Source organism: Leptinotarsa decemlineata, unplaced genomic scaffold (genome assembly GCF_025532065.1).
Source record: "Leptinotarsa decemlineata unplaced genomic scaffold, Ldec_3_MD MMD2_P_RNA_scaffold_1, whole genome shotgun sequence".
Lineage (NCBI taxonomy): Eukaryota > Metazoa > Arthropoda > Insecta > Coleoptera > Chrysomelidae > Leptinotarsa > Leptinotarsa decemlineata.
Genome location: NW_027412523.1, coordinates 3,392,339 through 3,406,979, shown reverse-complemented (window position 1 = coordinate 3,406,979; position 14,641 = coordinate 3,392,339). Strand labels below are relative to the sequence as shown.

Genomic DNA, 14,641 nt, shown 5'->3' with positions numbered 1-14,641 from the left:
GTCAAAAAAGTTGTGAACTGCTTTTGGGACCTTTTGTATTCCAGTTTTCTGTCCAATGTAGCCGCTTGCAGCACCCTCCTTTGCAAGAGAGTCAGCAGCTTCATTGCCTTCCAGGCCAGTATGGCCGGAAATCCAGACCAGAGACAATCTGTTTATTCTTCCCATCGAGGCGAGTCTTTTTCGGCAGTTTGCTACCAATTTAGACGTTGCTTGGTAGAGGCCAAGAGCTTCCAACGCCGCTTGACTGTTCGAGAATATTTTTATTGACTTGTGAGTGAGTGACTTAAGTCAGCTTTTCATAGAACCCAACCTGCGTCACTTGGGGAATTACAGGAAAAAACCACTCAAGAATGTCGAGCTATTACCAGAATAACATTAGCCAGCAAATGACAGATGACTATTGAAATGTGGCATGATTTTTCATATGACATTAATCAACTGCTGGTTCTTGCTGAACCGAAATAGTCGAGTCGGTTCTGTCCATAGCCAACGCACAAATTGTCGCAAGGTAAGTAATGTCACAGTTTTAATCCTATAATGGAACGCGGAGTTCAGCTCCTAGTTAACAAAATGTGTGAATTTTCCATCGTGTTCCATTAAAGTTTCAATCGTTCTGAAAGACCAGGATAGGTCTATGTGGATTTATGTGATCAGATCCAGTAATAAAAACTCAATCAGTGGATGTATAAAGTTTGGTGTAGCCGATTGGAATCGATTTCTTGGAAGAATAGAGTTGAAATGACATTGAAATTTAGATTGTTTTTATTGGCATTGTGCATTCACGATATTTCATTTCTGGATTCTTGAGCTGATACATTTTTCTGAATTAAATAATACTTCATTGAGAGATCTTTCCCTATGATATGCATATCAAATTGTTTGCTGTAGGGTTTGCTGTAAAGAATACGAAAAATAGAATGGCGTCGCTCCGGATCACCCAAGATGGCGGACCACTGAAAATTATGCAAAAAATGAAAAAACGTTATTCAGAATTCAATTTGTTGTACCCTAAAGATAATAGACAATATTTTTTTGTCCACCCCCATATCATATCATATCAAGAGGAAAAAATTAATGAGGGAAAACAAGATGATTGTTATATCAAATTTGGAAAGTTAGAGTTCTGAGGTTGGGAATAGTTTAGAGGTGGTACAGAAAATGTTATAGGGAAACAATTTATAGATGAACCCTAAAACGATAAGCAGCCACAGTCCGTCGCGTATTACTGATATGTACCGCTCTTGGTAGAATCAAATGTGCCAAGTAACTTGAACACCTAACGTGAAAGTACTTATAGAAGAGAGAGTTAATTACAGAGTGCCAGAGTTTATAAACATTCTGTCACATCTCAAATGGTGAAGCGAAGGTTGAAGTGTATTTATCACATTACAATGTGTGGTGTAGTGATTCAGAATGACAGTCAGGAATGAAATTTGAAATATATGAGTAGCAGAGGAAATGTTATCTACATGCCTTCTATCGAATACGTTCATTCTTGAAGTGCCAAAAATTATTCATTGATTTTCTGCACTAGGTAAAAACGTAGTAGCTGATAATCAAAAGAAATTATTATGTCTTGAGCACAGGTTAGTTGACGCAATAAAGTGAGATCTGAGCAACGAAAAATGTTAGCATGTCATTTTCATGATACGATTTGTCTTCAGCCTCAAAATAGGCCGTGGGATCTGAGAACGGAAAGAGTCGCTGGTGGACAGATCTGGAAATATCGCGAAATATTTTACGTCAACCTATCCTTTGGCATCCATGACATCTGACAGTTGTTGTTTGATTATCGAAAGATGGATTACCATGGATCGCTCTCCCAAAAAACGATTGGTTGACTGAAATACAATACATGGTTTGACTTTAGGAAGTAATTGGTCGTTCACAGATTTTCCGAACCCTTAGCGCAGTTGCATGAAATAGAGATAGGTCGATAGTTTTCAATACTATCAGTATTACTCGATTCAAGAATTGGACAAATCTTTGCTCGTTTCCATTGGCTGAGAAAGTGAGATTTTTTTGACATCTTATTAGGAATTTCAGCTATGGGAGAGGCAGAAGTGCACAGTCTTCTAGAAAGAAAACTAGGGATAAGATCTATTTCAGATGTCACTTCATCAGGTACTCCACTGAGAACCGATATTATACATATTTTCTACGATTAGAAATTGAACTCATCACTTGATATGCAGGAAAAATCATTTGTTCAAAACTCTGGCCATTGAAGAAGCCCACAAGAAGCCCCGAGTCTGGTTGAGATACGTAGACGACACTTTCATAATATGGAACCATGGGAATGCAGAACTAGACACTTTTCTGAAGCACATCAACAACATAAGTCCTTCCATCACTTTCACAATGGAGAGGAAGTCCAAAACGAATTGCCATTCTTAGACGTGTTGGTGAAGAGGAACGACACTAAATGGGACACATCTGTATATCAAAAACCACTCACATAGGACAGTATCTCAACCAGAAATCCAACCACCATCAATCGACTAAGAGAGGAATCATCAAGACTCTACTAGACCGTGCTTTTGGGCTCTGTAATACAAAGGAAGGTCACGAAAAGGAACTAGGCATCATCAAAAATGACCTTCAATGGAATGGTTACTCCAGAGTGATGGTAGAACAGGCTTTAGCCAGAAGACAACAAAAGCTCCACAAGGAAGAGAAGCCGCCACAACCAGTACTTGTACTTCCCTACATTAGAGGAGTATCGAAAAAGATAAGAAGGATTGGGTCCAAGTATAACATCAGGACCTGCTTCAGATCTGGGAACACTATCCGTAGCAGCCTCACAACGCCACCAAACGCGGACTGCGATTCCAAGAATTGCATTTACCGGATACCCTGCGAGTGTCGAGAATCATACATCTGTGAAACTAAAAGGCCTTTGGAAGTTTGCATTGCTGAGCACAAGAAACACACACAGCGAGGAGAAACCAGCAAATCCGGAATAGCAGAGCATATTTGTACTCATCAACATAACATCAAGTGGGCTCAAGCTGAAATCATCCACAAAAAGGAACACTGGTTTAGGAGAAAATTCAAAGAAGCTGCGTATATGTTGTCCAACAACGCATTTAGTCAAGCTAGCGTAGAGATAAGTAACATATGAAAACCTCTAATCAAGCGAAAAACGACCAACTCCCAAACGGTCATCTCCGCTAAAACCAATGAAGCGGAGAGAGGGAAGAGGGGATAGGTGGAAGCACTCGATAATCAGATCTCGGAGAAATAAGGCCAGTTATCACCCGAAGATGATTGTGGATACTAACAATCGAAACGTCGTGACGTAACTTGGTTTGAAATCTTTTAATTTTTATTTTTCATTTTTTGTTAATTTCTTTTTTGGTTGTTGCTTGCAAGTTACTTCTTTGTAATTTCAGTTTTTTGTTTAATAACATTGGTATTTTTCGGTCAATTTTTTTGATTATTTTCAGGGATTTCAAATCAATTTATATTCTATGAAATAATGGAAGTCCGAACTGATGAAATACACTGGAAAAATCAGTTTTGCTGTTTGATTCAGGAGAAAACACACTACTGATCAAAGTTGCGAAACCTTTTCCTATAACCTGTGGTGAGTCAAAATTTGTACCGCCAAGTGATGATTCATTTGGTATTCTCAAAGCTTCACTTTTTGTTCAATACAATTACAGAAGCTTCTGGGGTCATTACAGACATTTGCTTGGACAGATTGTAAATATTTCTCAAACGTCACTTCAACTAGGCTTTTCAATTGGCTTCTAATTGAAGAGAAACTACAAAAGTATGTTTTATTTCCTGTTTTTTGGAACGTGCTAGGTATTAGGACTTTGAAGAACACTTCATCTCATTTATGTTGCAATATAGAAATTTCAATTGAAGGGGTTATATTTTAAGGAGTTATATTTAGTATAGAGTTACTTATTTTAAAATTGATTACTTCCTTCCTTTCCTTGGAAGATTCCCTCATCCTTGTTTTTTGTATCAAGATGGAGTAGTAGAAAGCCAAAAACTTTCTTTCCCAAAAATGGAAATTTCCTATTTGTACATGTGGAGCGACGGACATACAGATCTGATACTGAGTATAAATTATATAAACCAGTTTGCATATACGAGGGGTGTCTGTAAAGTGTCCGATCTCTAGTGAACTTCGATGTTAGTCTGTTGACAGTTACTCACCAAAGTTTCAGCCATTTGGACACGCAATTTTTGTGTAACAGTAGTTCAAGTGAGTTGATTTGAGTGTTTGTATGAAAATAGTCAAAATGGAGTATCGAGCTGTCATTAAATATTTATTTTTGAAAGGCAATACTCCTACGCAAATCAAAGATGAGTTAGATTCTGTGTATGGGGACTTTGCACCATCAAAAGTCAAAAGAACGTTTTTGTCAATATTTAAACCACATTCAGGCATGAGAAAGCTTGGGGTGCCGCGTTTGCTTACGTTAGATCAAAAACGTGTTAGATGAGCATTTCCAACGAACTGTTGGCGCAGTATAGGCGCACTAAATCCTAGTTTTGGCGCGGATAAATTACTGTAGATGAAACTTTTTATACACTATTATACTTTTCAAACCACTACAAGACAAGAAAAATGAGAACGTAGCGACTTTATTGGCTCTTCTTCAGGGACTCTATCTATAGTACATATAATGAGAGATGGTAAACAATTGCCAATCTAGTGGAAAAACTACATAGAAAAAGTGAGGTTATATATTGTAAGATGGTTTTCGTCTGAATTCAATACTTCGAATTCTTTATTGAGGTAATGAAATTGAAGACAACGTAATGAAATTGAAGACAACTCTTATATATTTTCCGAACTCAAATGTTGGGAGTCCTAACAATGCAGACACGAAACTGGAAGACAACAACCCATTTCTCATGAACACCACCTAGAGTTCGTGCCAAATCTTGGAAAACGACAATTCCTATTTGCCCCGCAATAACAAGTGTTTTCCTTCCCGATGCTACTGAAGCTTTTACTGGAGTTGGTCGGCTTCCCAAATAATTCGACACCAACTAGAATGTATTTCCGCACACAACGAGACGGAAATAAATTCTGAACAGCTCGCATACTTGATTATATCCAGTAGAAAACTCGGCATCCTTGACGGAAAGTTGATTATGATTGTAATAATGTTGTGAGATTGAGGGTGCTACGGAGATCAGACTGGAATTATCAGAGCAAGGCCAAATTTGCTCGTCAAAATAACTCAATGTCTGTGGAACTTATCCAAGCTGAGCTAACACAGGTCTGCGATGGAAAAATTATAGGATATTCAACTAGTGATTTTAACAGTATTTTGTGTGCAGATTACGGAAAAAATAGTAAAGAAATGTATCACCTATAGATAAGTCACAAATTTCACCTGAAATTTTCTTATTAAATGGGTTTTTAGGTTCGGTATGGGTTCGATGTTTCTGTATTATATAGCCTATATAGGCGGTAAATCGAGTCTGAATTATGGAGCTTCTATGATGAACAACTTACTACACAATGTGAGTGCATATCTAAGATAAAATACGGTTTTAATCTATTTATTTCAATAACAAAATGAATCTAAACTGAGGAAATCCAGTTCCTACTGGAACAAGGCATGTATGTTTCAGTCTGTCTGCCCTCTCCCTAAACCTACTGTCTGCTGGGCGCCGGGCGTGACCAATGGGATCCAATATGTTTCTGTGCCTGTTGGACACTCATTATATCTGAAAGAATGCTAGGAAAATCTTGAATTTGTTCTTAATAAGCTCAGCTACTCTGATTGTAAGTGGAGCATTTGTGGAGACTTAAAAGTTATTTCAATATTACTAGGTCAACAAAGTGGTTACACTGAGTTCCCATGTTTCCAATGTGAATGGGATAACCGTGACAGGAAATAACACTATGTCAAGCAGGTGTGGCCAATAAGAAAGTGTCTTATTCCTGGAGTTAAAAATGTTGAAAAACAAAGTTTAGGGGATCCTAAAAAAATCTTACTTCCACCACTCCATATCAAATTGGGGCTAATGAAACAGTTTGTGGAAGTATTAGAAAAAGAAGGAAATTGTTTCATGTATATTTGTGATAAGTTCCTGGTCTACCCGATGCTAAACTAAAAGAAGGAGTCTCCGTTGGACCTGACATAAGAAAACTCTCAAAAGATGAAAGCTTTGTCACTAAAATGGAAATTAAAGAAAAAAAAATGCCTGGAATTCATTTAAACTTGTTATAACAGGCTTTCATGGAAACAAAAAAGACCCAAACTACAAAACTTTGGTTGCTTTGGTCGGTAGCCAAGCAGTTCGGCGTGGGTGCTTTGTTCACTCACTCGAATTGACTGCCGTGTTGGTCGGTGGTTCAAGCTCTAGTCTGAACGATCGATCTTCACTTGCTACCGTCCAACCCGTGTTAGGAATCACACGTTAAAAGGTAAGACCTCGTTAATCCTTAGCTCTACTTTTGAGGGTTGTCGTTCGTAGGGGTGCGACAGCTGGTTAACGGAAAAACAGATGTTGAACAGATTTTTTAAACAGATACAAAACTACAAAATGTTCGGCTGCAACATGAGTGTCAAAGTCCATTTCCTTCAGTCACATCTGGACTGCTTTCCCGAAAATCTAGGGGCTGTGAGTGATGAACAAGGAGAACGGTTCCATCAAGACATAAAAGAAATGGAAAACAGATACCAAGGTCAATGGAATGATAACATGATGGCAGACTACTGTTGGATGTTAAAAAGAGAACATTCACAAGAACACAGCCGAAAAAATATCAAAAGAAGCTTTGACGGAAAAAGAAAACGTTTTTACAAAGACTTATAATCACTTTGCAAACACTTGTGTATCACTATTATGCTTAGTTTAGCTATGTAGCATTGTTTGTTTCGCTTTTACTCCATGTTAAAATAATAAAAATAAATCCACAATTCCTCGTTTTTTTGTAATTTTTCAATCATTTCATCATTTGTTTGAAGGTGATTGACAACGTTTCGTGATGAATTTCACTAGTTCGGACTTCCATTGTCTACTATATAAAATGATTTGAAATCCCTGAAACAAGTAAAAAAGAATAATTAAAAAAGAATAGTTGAAAATAACAATTATATTAAGCAACAATAAACCTGAAATGAAATGATAGTGAAATAACCTACAAGTAAAAATATAATAATTGAATAAATAAAAAATTGAAGGAATGAAAAAAGAAAATAATAAAAAATATAAAAAAGTGAAGAGATTCCAAGTCACGTTAGTTCACGACGTTTCGATTGTTGGTATCTACAATTGTCTTCGGCTGATGACTGGACTGATTCCTCCGAGAGATGACTATTTTATAGGTCGTTGAAATACTTTCACTTTCTCTACTTTCCATTTTCCGCTTCACTGATTCCGTGAGAGATGAACGTTTTGGCCGGTGTTGGTCATTTTTCGTTTGACGATGGGTTTCCATATGTTTCGTATATCTACGCTAGCCTGGCTGAATACGTTGTTGGACAACATGTATGCGGCTTCCTTAAATTTTCTCCTGAACCAATGTTCCTCTCTGTGCAAGATCTCAGCTTGGGACCACTCGATGTTGTGTTGATGGGTCCAAACATGGTCTGCTATTCCTGATTTGCTGGTTTCTCCTCGCTGTGTGTGCTTCTTGTGCTCGGCACACACAGCGGAACTTCATTCACCAACACAATTCTGGCACCCTGTAATTAACTCCAATGAACTGAATATTGGAACAAGAAATACTGGAAAGCTTGTTTCCATGCGTCCATTTCATGTGAAATAATGTGACCGCCGATGATGGATTGCCCGTCATTGAACCCGTCCTCCGAGTTGGGAAAGTTCTTCATCTCTCCCTGACACCATTTTATTTGCTCGGGTGATTGCCAATAGTAATTATAGCTCGATTCCAGAAAGAAGAATGCATTCGTTTAAATATTTCATAGGATTACTACCTACGCAAATTAAATTTTCGAAATTCGAGTTGATTCCGTCTTGTTCTGAATGATATCTATCGAATCCTTTATTTGACCTCAGAAGATAACTTACATGGAACACTGTCATCCTCAATGATAGACACCGATGTTTCGGAATGAGTTACTTGTGTTATTGCCTTTCCAGCATTAGTCTGATGTTAATTTATTATTTATAATACTTGGAAAAGTCTAAAAATTTGCAAATTTCATCACAATTGACGGATTCACAATATTCAGGATTTTATTTCCATCACAGAAAAAATTCGATGCAACGGTTTTGTGCTACCTCAATTATTTAATAGTTCATTCTACCCTTGACCTGACATTTAGTAGGGCACACCTAGAAATCAATGAAACAGGCAGCGGGTAATCACCCTCATTACTTTTCACAAAGTCATGTTGTTTTTTGTGAGTTTGTATAGTGTATTTATCAATCTGTTCTTCATGTATTCAGTGCTTTTCGTTTTCAATACACTGAAATGAGCGTAGAAATTGTATATGGAGTTTGGAAACAATGGAATTTGATATCAACGCTATACTTTCACATTTCAAAGAATAAACTGCAATTCAATTTGTGACAGAATATTTTCTTTGTTTACGAATGGAATATGCATCCATATGGATATGCATCCATATTGAATCATTAAAAACTGTAAGCAGGTGATGGAAAGTGAAAGCATGAAACCACAATAGTTTTCGAAGACACTTACAAGGTTCACACTTGAAAAGAGAACGGATTCTTTGTTTTCTAAAGCGACGAAACCCTTCACTGGAAATGTACACAGCAAAATATTTTAAAGGAGATGAATGCACAGCTGTTATGTTTTGTCAAGAATTTCTCAGACTCCCTTTTACACAACTGTCGAAATTAGTTCAAGCAGGATCGAGTTTTATGCATAAAGTTTCTGAGTGTACGAAGAATTGTTTGGAGATTTTATGATATAACTTGAATTCGATGTATCTATTTTGTCTGAGACTTATACCTCATAACGGATCTTTCAATAAAAGTGGAATGAAAGTTTTATAACATAATTGAAATGTATTCATGGCAGTGCGTAGCTAGACAGTGTACAATTATATGGAAAATATAATATCTGACCACCAGGACTTCTCCGGCAGCACAATTCTTCTATTAAAATTTCCCATTCCTTCCGAACTCATTTTTGGAGTAAGGTCACAAATCATTCGTGTGATTTCTTGTTTCAATTTTGAATGGTAAGGGGATTGTTTTCGTAAGCTTTGCTTTTCAGATAACAACACAAAAAAATTCCAGCGGCGTCATGTCGTATGATCTTGGTGGCCATTCCTTGGGATAATCCTCCCTATAAACCCTGTACTCAATAAATTCAACGTTCCTCATGCTTTATGCGATCTCGCGCAATCTTGTTGGAACCACATATCCTCTACATTCATGTCCGTTATCTCATCCAATAAAAAATATCAATCGTCGTTAACTATTGCTCCCGGTCTATTCTCTATTGCAACATGTTGTTCGTCTTCATTTTCAAAAAATATACGGACCAATGCACAGATCCGGTAGTTTTCAATGTATGCACTATTTTGCAGTAAACTCAAAAAATAACTATGGTGACTTCACCAAGTTTCAGAAAATCGAATATTTTGTTAATATAAACTATTGATCTGTCAATTGAGTGATTTTCTGAAGAAGAGTAAAGCAATACCTGTTAATTACCTATTGAAAATCTACGAGAACGAAACTTATGCAAAGAAAATGCAAAATTATGTCATGCAATAAACCATGATCAAGATAGAATTCGAATAACTCGTATATCCCCTTATTCATCAAATCTGACTCCATGTTTTCCTCAACTGAAAAACACTACTAACTGTATCTCCATCCATTCATAAAAAATCTACAGGTGCAAAAGAAAACACGAGAGAAATTCATGCAAGACGTTTGTTTTTTTTTGTCATCTTAAAAACTGTTCTCTCAACTTTTCAGTGATGATGATTTTCCATGATAGTCAGAAAATCGAAATATATATATTCAAATGAAGAGATGATTGAAAGTTCTCTGGGAAAGTAATCCATCAAACAAATTATGAACTAAATTGAAACTCGATTCTTGCCTGAGCATCGAAATACTAAAATGAAGTATTGATGAATTGTTTGTTAACTTTCTGTTATCCGATTGAGAAGTTTGATGAGTTAGTGGCAAACTTTTAGAATTAGGTTTCAAAAGATAGTGATTGTCAACTACAGATGCTGGGAATGATTGCATAAAGAAAAGATATAGATTGAACAATCAAGCGAATGAATCAAAATTGTACAGGATTTGTCGATTTATCTACAATTTGGCGATTTAATATACAATCGTTTTTGGCGAATGCGACAACAAAAATTTTTGGCGAATGAGCCACAATAGGTTTTGGCGGATGTACATATAACATGTTTTGGCGAACAATAAAATGTGGCGGATGGGCGTGTAATATGGTTTGGCGAATGCACTTGTTATATGTTTTGGTGGATGCACGTACAATGTGTTTTGGCGAATGCCCTACTCTGTATTTTGGCGAATGCTCCCATGCTAATTTTTGGCGAAGGAGTCCGCTTGAGTATGAATCGGAAAAAATGAGTTGCAAAATAATTATTGTGTGGGGTATATGAAAAATGACTTGAGTTCTTTCATATTGAGTGACTTTGTCACGATATCAAGTTATACTCAGATAATGCCATTATGAATATGAAAAGAGAAATGAAAATTTCTATGTTTTTTACCACTTTTATTTGAAACTAACGTTACTGCTGTTTCGTCCTACATGGACATTTTCAAACTTAAACAATAAACTAGTTTATTGTTTAAGTTTGTAACGTTAGTTACAAATAAAAGTGGTAAAAAACATAGATCATCATGATCTCCTCCTATATCCATCAATCCATTATGAATATGCGACGAGTCAGAAGAAGTTTTAGCTGACAAAACGCTGATAAAACACAATTGATAAGATTCCACAATCGTCAAAAACAATGCCCTGATATGCGAATCAGAACAAGCAACCTAATACTCGAAAATTCAGAAGAAACAAAATTTTTAGGTGTCACTATCGATTCGTGCCTGAATTGGAGGAAGCACTGTGAACTCCTAATTGGTGAATTACATTCCTTGTGTTTCTTGACGAAACAACAAATACTTTCTTTATATCATTCACAGGTTACATCCAGGCTGAGATATAGCATATGCATGTGGGCTAACTCTTAAATCAAATCAAATCAAATATGCTTTATTGTCCAAAGTATAAACTCGTTGACAAACGAATGAATGAATAAATAAGATAAACAGACACTGTTTTAAAAATTGCAGAAGCTATTGAAATCAACATAAGCAGTGATTGAACAGGGAACAATTTTATTTCAGAATTCCATCCATATCTTTATCAAAGTACTCTTGAACACTATAAAACACCTGGTCGAAAAGAACTTGCTTTACAGACTTCCTGAACTGATAAGTTGATTGTATATCTTTAAGACTGGTCGGTAGATGCTTATATATTTCAGCTGCATTATAGATCAATGAGTTTTTTATCAAATTTGATGAATAGGCAGTCTTAATTTGTCGCTTTGGCGAGTGAAACCAATAACAACATCGTAAGATGATTTGTTCTTATATACTAGGCACACAGTTTCGAGTATGAATAAAGAAGAAAGTCATTTTTGCACCTTGAACAAGGGTTTACAAGACTCTGTAGGCCCAACTTTGCACAGATATCGGATGGAACGCTTTTGGAGAATGAAGACTGTATTGAAGTGTTGTTGGTTGCAGGTGCCCCAGAATAATATGCCAAATCTTAGATGCGATTCAACCACAGCGTGTACACAATTTTGGCAGTTACAATACCCAATTCATTCGACACCGTTCGTTAAGCAAATTAGCAGCAAATTAATATGGTTATTGAAATTGAGGTTGCTGTCCAGATTGATTCCAAGAAATTTATTTAGTTTTTTGTTTGATATAATATCATTATCCATCGGAATGCCTGACAAGTTGCAATTGAATGATATAAGACTGGTTTTTTCTATATTGAAGGATAGCAGATTGGAGTTGCACCACTCTCTCACTTTAAGAATATCTTGTGCTATTTTGTTTTGAAGATCATTTTCATTAGTGTCATGCCACAGGATGGTTGTATCATCTGCAAAAATTGTGAACGTTCCCTCAGAATCAATATAAGCTAGATCATTAAAATACAACAAAAACAATACCAGCTCCAGTACCGAGCCTTGGGGTACTCCGTGTCTAACAGAGACAATATCTGACAGCGTGGCAGTTCTCTACATTGGCATCTGAAGTATTCATAGTACAGAAACAGATTTTGCGAATACTGGCTGGAGTTAACAGCACTTTTTCTTGTAGGAGTTTATTCAGGGATATGACTCTTGCAAGTCTTTATATTTTTTAATTATTTCTGTAAACTTTCAAGAATAAAGATGAGTTGTTACTGAACTCAAATGTCCATAATGTGAATACGAGGCAAAAATCAAATTTTCATATTCCGTACTGCAAGTACAAAATTTCATCAGACTCGCTGTGATGGGGAAAATAATTTTCAATAAGCCGCCAAAATACATGAAGGAGGCACGCACCGTTAATGAATTCAGTAGAGAGCTGAAAAGATTTTTAATTCAAGAATGTTTTTATAATTTGGCCGAGTTTTTTCTTTTTTAATTTATGACGATTGTAAATGTATTTTTACGATTGATACTTTTTCACTTATGTCATATCTTAGAAAATTACTACTCTCACAGAAGTAACAGTCACTTGTTAAAATGTTCCCCGTTTATTTTCTGTTGTGTTTGATTCTATCGTATCAGAAAAAAAATCAAGAGCTTTATAAAAAAATATATTTACTGTTCATTTCACTTATTTTTTCGTCTTGCAAAGAATGTGTGGAAAAATGGGCCAACAGACCTGAAACTTATCCTTTTGTTTAGTCATTGCTATTGATTCACATGTAAATTTCGTTTACTGAGAAACAATAAACTCTTTATTATGACTATTATTATTGTTTACGTGAGATTGCGCCGGTTGGGCCCTATCACATTAAGTAGAGTGTGCCAGCATTATTAACTAACGACCACTCCCAACACCATGAGGTCGCTGATCATTGGATTCATGAATCATGCGCCCTGAGCAAGCGCTGTGAGTCAAGAATGACAGCTTCCTGCATTTGTTCGGCTAAGATTTCTGCCTAAGTGCGGTCATGATTTTGAGATTTGAGAGTGGAAAAGGCGTCGTTCCACCAAGGAATCCAATAATCAGAGAAAATCTTGATATTTCATCCGGTTTTCCTAGTCTTTTCGGACGATATTCTTTTCGCCAGGAGCTGAAAACTCCACAACAAATATTGTTTTGCTCTATTGGTCGAGAAGCGTGACGGGCGAGAACGAATAGTTTCAATAAATTCGGCACTTCTCGTTCCACACAACGGATTCAATATCCCCTGGAACATAGGACAACACCGGTGTCTCGTCAATACCGTGAAAGTGCCATAGATGGTTATAAAACATCCTTTGGGTCGCGTTAGGTCGATGGATATAGGCTGTGACCGCATATGCTGGACATGCTGACAGCAAGTCTCAGGCACCTTGCGGCAGGCCCTGCATCTTGTGTCCCATCACTACTAAGGTGTTGAAGACACCATCCTGTCAGGCCATGATGAACCTATCAGTTTCCGACTTCGGCCCACTCGACCCTAGGAACGCGAAAGTCAGGCGCTTCGATAAGCCAAGGTTTTCAAGGTTATTGAAGAGGATCCCAAGCCGCACAAGTAAAGTGATTTCTGCACTTTTATATAGGTCTTTTGCTGAACTGGTTCCAACTCGGTGACAGAGTTGTAACCAGCTGCTCGGGCAGCTCTCCTAAGGAGAACGACTCCAATTCCTGTCCTCTAATGGTCGTGGACTATGCAGAGAAGGGGATCCGAACTCCTGACGTCTTTACAGGCTCCATCCAGTACCATTCTGGCATTATTATCATCATTGTTACCATTATATAGATAGTGTTTTCGTAATGAAAGATGTCATCATCTCCACTTGAACAGGTTCATAATTGGAATTTCACTAGTTCGGACTTCCATTGTCTACTATATAAAATGATTTGAAATCCCTGAAACAACTAAAAAAGAAGAATTGAAAATGAATAGCTGAAAATAACAATTATAATAGGCAAAATAAACCTGGAATGAAATAAAATACAAGTAAAAATAGAAAAATTTAATAAATAAAAATGAAGAAATAAAAAAAGAAAATAAAAATAAAAAGTGGAGGAATTCCAGGTCACGTTAGTTCACGACGTTTCGATTGTTAGTATCTACAATCGTTTTCGGGTGATGACTGGACTGATTCCTCCGAGAGATGACTATTTATAGGTCGTTCGAGTACTTTCACTTATCAACGCTTTCCATTTTCCGCTTCACTGGTTCCGTGGGAGATGACCGTTTTGGCGGGAGTTGGCCATTTTTCGCTTGATGATAGGTTTCCATATGTTGCGTATTTCTACGCTGGCTTGGCTGAATACGTTGTTGGACATCATGTATGCGGCTTCCTTGAATTTTCTCCTAAACCAACGTTCCTCTCTGTGAAAGATCTCAGCTTGGGACCACTCGATGTTGTGTTGATGAGTCCAAACATGGTCTGCTATTCCTGATTTGCTGGTTTCCCCTCGCTGTGTGTGTTTCTTG

At 36.9% G+C, this 14,641-nt stretch overlaps 1 protein-coding gene across 2 annotated transcripts in view; it reads left to right on the top strand.

Moving 5' to 3' along the window:
* Positions 1-14,641, top strand: part of Syt7 (Synaptotagmin 7) — a 703,683-nt gene that overhangs the window by 182,438 nt on the left and 506,604 nt on the right. The window lies entirely within an intron of this gene.